The following is a 5,592-nucleotide window of genomic DNA, read 5'->3' on the forward strand; positions in this document are numbered from 1 at the left end:
ATATTTTATGTTTATGAGTTCTGCCAATCAAAATTTTGTGGCAGAAATTGGGTGATTACCATGCAATTTTATTTTGGTAAAATTCTTAAATTATTAGAATGTTTATTATAATTTCTAATTAGTGACTTGTTATAATCAAAATCCGCCCTAAAGAGTGTCCTTTCTTTTATTAGGTATCAGAGTAGGTATCAAGATTTCTACTTCTATACAAATGTGATATTTCAGATCTGTACATAAAAAATTTGTTGAATATATAGGTTGAGAATTGTTCTGTGTCGCTCTCTCTCACACACACACGCATTCTCACTTTTATAGATATAATAGATAGATTACTCTAGATATATTTCCATATGTCTGAATACCCTATATACAAATTTTCAAATCTGTAGATAAAAAAATTTGTTGAGTATATAGGTTGAAAATTGTTCTCTCTCTCTCTCTCTCACACACACATTCTCAATTTTAGAGATACAATAGATAGATTATGCTAGATATATTTCCATATGTCTGAATACCCTATATACAAATTTTCTAATCTGTAGATCAAATATTTGTTGAATATATAGGTTGAAAATTGTTCTTACTCTCTCTCTCTCTCTCTCTCTCTGGCTACCTCACACACACATTCTAACTTTTATAGATATAATAGATAGATTATGCTAGATATATTTCCATATGTGTGAATACCCTATATACAAATTTTCTAATTTGTAGATAAAAAATTTGTAGAGTGCATAGGTTGAGAATTGTTCTCTCTATCTCTCACACACACACATTCTAACTTTTAATGATATAATAGATTATGCTAGATATATTTCGATATTTCTGAATACCCTATATATAAAAATTTGTTGAATGTATAGGTTGAGAACTGTTCTCTCTCTCTCTCTCTCTCTCTCGCTCACACACACACATTCTCACTTTTATAGATATAATAGAAAGATTATCCTAGATATATTTCTATTTGTATGAATACTCTATATACAAATTTTAAAATCTGTAGATAAAGAATTTGTTGAGTATATGGGTTGAGAATTGTTCTCTCTCTCTCTCTCTCTCTCTCTCACACACACACACACATTCTCACTTTTATAGATATAATAGATTATGCTAGATATATTTCCATATGTCTGAATACCCTATATACAAATTTTCAAATCTGTAGATAAAAAATTTGTTGAGTATATAGGTTGAGAATTGTTCTCTCTCTCTCTATCACACACATTCTCACTTTTATAGATATAATAGACAGATTATGCCAGATATATTGAAATATGTCTGAATGCCCAATATACAAATTTTGAAATCTGTAGATAAAAAATTTGTTGTATACATAGGTTGAGAATTGTCCTCTCTCTCACACACACACACATTCTCACTTTTATACATATAATAGATAGATTATGCTAGATATATTTCTATATGTCTGAACACCCTATATACAAATGTTCAAATCTGTGGATAAAAAATTTGTTGAATGTATAGGTTGAGAATTTTTATCTCTCTCTTTTTCTCTCTCTCTCTCTCGCTATCTCACACACACGCATTCTCACTTTTATAGATAAAATAGATAGATTATGCTAGATATATTTCCATATGTCTGAATACCCTATATACAAAGTTTCAAATCTGTAGATAAAAAATTTGTTGAATATATAGGTTTAGAATTGTTCTCTCTCTCTCTCTCACACACACATTCTAACTTTTGTAGTTATAATAGATAGATTATGCTAGATATATTTCCATATGTCTGAATACCCTATATACAAATTTTCTAAACTGTAGGTAAAAAATTTGTTGAGTATGTAGGTTAAGAATTGTTCTCTCTCTCTCTCACACACACACACACACACACACACAAGTTCTCACTTTTATAGATATAATAAATAGATTATGCTAGATATATTTCTATATGTCTGCCTACCCTATATACAAATTTCCAAATCTGTGCCCAAAAATGTGTGGAATATATAGGTTGAGAATTGTTCTCTCTCTCTCTCTCTCTCACACATATTCTCACTTTTATAGGTTATATAGGTTGAGAATTTTTTGCTCTTTCCATCACTCACATTCACACTTTTATAGATATAATACATAGATTATGCCAGATATATTTACATATGTCTGAATACCCAATATACACATTTTCAAATCTGTAGATAAAAAATTAGTTGAATATATAGGTTGAGAATTGTTCTCTCTCTCTCTCTTTCTCTCTCTCTCACACACACATTCTCACTTTTATAGATATAATAGATAGATTATGCTAGATATATTTCCATACGTCTGAATACCCTATATCCAAATTTTCTAATATGTAGATAAAAAATTTGTTGAATATATAGGGTGAGAATTTTCCTTCCTCTCTTTCTCTCTCTCTCTTTCTCACACACACACAAGCTGAAAATTGTTCTCTCTCTCTCTCTGACTCTCTCTCTCTCTCACACACACACACACACATGGTCATTTTATAGATATAATAGATAGGTTATGCTAGATATATTTCTATATGTCTGAATACCCTATATACAAATTTTTAAATCTGTAGATAAAAAATTTGTTGAGTATATAGGTTGAGAATTGTTCTTTCTCTCTCTCTCACACGCACATTCTCACTTTTATAGATATAATAGATTATGCTAGATATATTTCCAAATGTCTGAATACCCTATATACAAATTTTCAAATCTGTAAAGATAGAATTTGTTGAATATATAGGTTGAGAATTGTTCTCTCTCTCTCTCTTTCACATACATTCTCACTTTTATAGATATAATAGATAGATTATGCTAGATATATTTCCTTATGTCTGAATACCCTATATACAAATTATCAAATCTGTAGATACAAAATTTGTTGAGTATATAGGTTGAGAATTGTTCTCTCTCTCTCTCTCTCTCACTCACTCACTCACTCACTCACTCACAAACACACACACACATTCTACCTTTTATAGATATAATAGATTATGCTAGATATATTTCCATATGTCTGAATACCCTGTATACAAATTTTCAGATCTGTACATAAAAATTAGTTGAATATATAGGTTGAGAATTGTTCTCTCTCTCTCTTCTCTCTCTCTCTTTCACACACATTCTCACTTTTCTAGATATAATAGATAGATTATGCTAGATATATTTCCATATGTCTGAATACCCTATATACAAATTTTATAATCGGTAGATAAAAAATTTGTTGAATATATAGGGTGAGAATTGTACTTACTCTCTCTCTCTCTCTCTCTCTCTCTCTCTCACGCACACATTCTAACTTTTATGGATATAATAGATAGATTATGGTGGATATATTTCCATATGTCTGAATACCCTATATACAAATGGTCAAATCTGTAGATAACAAATTTATTGAATAGATAGGTTGAGAATTGTTCTCTCTCTCTCTCTCGCAACCTTACACACACAACCACACGCAAACATTCTGACTTTTATAGATATAATAGATCGATTATGCTAGATATATTTCCATATGTCTGAATACCCAATATACAAATTTTCAAATCTGTAGGTAAAAAATTTGTTGAATATATAGGTTGAGAATTGTTCTCTCTCTCTCACACACTCACATTCTCACTTTTATAGATATAATGTATAGATTATGCTAGATATATTTCTATATGTCTGAATACCCTATATACAAAGTTTAAAATCCGTAGATAAAAATACGTTGAGTATATAGGTTGAGAATTGTTCTCTCTCTCTCTTACGCACACACACACACACACACACACACACATTTTCACTTTTATAGATATAATAGATAGATTATGCTAGATATATTTCCATATGTCTGAATACCCTATATACAAATTTTCAAATCTGTAGATAAGAAATGTATTGAATATATAGGTTGAGAATTGTTGTCTCTCTCTCTCTCTCTCTCTCTCTCTCTCTCTCTGGCTACCTCACACACACACACATTTTCACTTTTATAGATATAATAGATAGATTATGCTAGATATATTTCCATATGTCTGAATACCCTATATACAAACTTTCAAATCTGTAGATAAAAAATTTGTTGAGTATATAGGTTGAGAATTGTTCTCTCTCTCTCACACGAAACTGTGCGCTCGGCTTCTTCCCCCCCTTCCCACCCCAAATGCTTGGGAAACTGTGCACTGTTTTTGTTGGTTTTCAAGCTGCCTCTTCCCCCCCCACACACACACAGTTTAACAGTAGTAGGAGGTCAAGAGAAAGAGGGTGAGAGAGAGAGAAGAGTAAGTTGGTGAGAGAGAGAGAAAAGAGAAAGAGGGTGTTGGTTTTATATTTTTATTATCGTCTAATATTTTGAAAGCTGAATTTCTAATAAAATGTGCATCTATAGGAGATAATGCCTGGGAATGTGTTCCCCCCCCACAGTTTAACAGTGGTGTGACGTCAAGAGAAAGAGGGTGAGAGAGAGGGAAGAGTAAGTGGGTGAGAGAGAGAAAGAGAGAGAAAAAAAAGAAAGACGGTGTTGGTTTTGTGAAAAAAGTTGTTATTTACAATTGTTCGCATTCTTGGCCTTTTGGTCAAGATCAAAGTGTAGTATCTGTTCTTCAGATGCTGCACTTCTATTTCTTGTTCTCTTTCGGTGGAGGAGAAATCCTCCACGACTGAGACAATTTTTATTTTTGTACCTTTTCTCCACGTTAAAAAACGACCCTGGTGTCTAACTCTGTCCCGTGGGGAGGCATAGTAAATAGGTACAATTGTTCGCCATTAGTGGATGTTGACGTCACGTCACGTGACATGACTAAGCGTTTTTTTTTTTTAGTATGAATAACATTTTTTGTTTTAATTATAAAGTCTACACTTAATTTTATAGAAAATGCTGTATATATAATAGAAAAAAAAATTACTGGTTTTGTTGGATTCAAGTGGATCCCCCCCCTCCAGTTTAAGAGATAGCAGGTCACGTGGTAATATACAAAATGGCTAGCGTAAATATAAAGATCGTTTTTTTTATCGACGAATATTTTGAAAGCTGAATTTTTTTTTATTCCTGTACATTTTTTCCTGATATTTTTCGTTAAAACTCTTGTATAAATACTATTTTTAACCAGTTAAATACGTTGGAGACATTGTCATGGAGTTTAATAATCTCTAGAACAAAGCAGAAGAGAAATTACAAAAGTATCGGTAAAACAAAGTGTTTGTTTACATTTGTTCGCCATTACTGGATGTTGACGTCACGTCACGTGACATGACTAAGCGTTTTTGGATTATGTAATATTAACATTAAAATGACAGGTTTTTTGGGGGGCCCCCCTAGGAGAGAAATGATCAGTTCACCCCCTTTTAATGGTCCGTTTGGTGTGGAATTTCGATATTTGTCATGCGGGTGATCAAGGTTCAATATGATACATAATTTGTCAACTTTGGTTGTGTCTGTCAAAAGTTTGAGCTGACGTCACGTCACGTGACACGTATTGAATAACGTTAAAATGACAGGTTTTTTTGGGGGCCCCCCTAGGAGAAAAACGATCAGTTGACCCCTTTCTACTGGTCCGTTTGACGTGAAATTTCGATATTTGTCATCCGGGTGATCAAGGTGCAATATGATACCAAATTTGTCAACTCTGGTTCC

At 32.2% G+C, this 5,592-nt stretch overlaps 1 pseudogene; it reads left to right on the forward strand.

Moving 5' to 3' along the window:
• The first annotated feature begins 4,513 nt into the window (after positions 1-4,513).
• Positions 4,514-4,647, forward strand: LOC145249190 (U2 spliceosomal RNA; annotated as a pseudogene).
• The last annotated feature ends 945 nt before the right edge of the window (positions 4,648-5,592 follow it).

This window comes from Euprymna scolopes, chromosome 27, assembly GCF_053919585.1.
Source record: "Euprymna scolopes isolate OS-2025 chromosome 27, ASM5391958v1, whole genome shotgun sequence".
NCBI classification, from domain to species: domain Eukaryota; kingdom Metazoa; phylum Mollusca; class Cephalopoda; order Sepiida; family Sepiolidae; genus Euprymna; species Euprymna scolopes.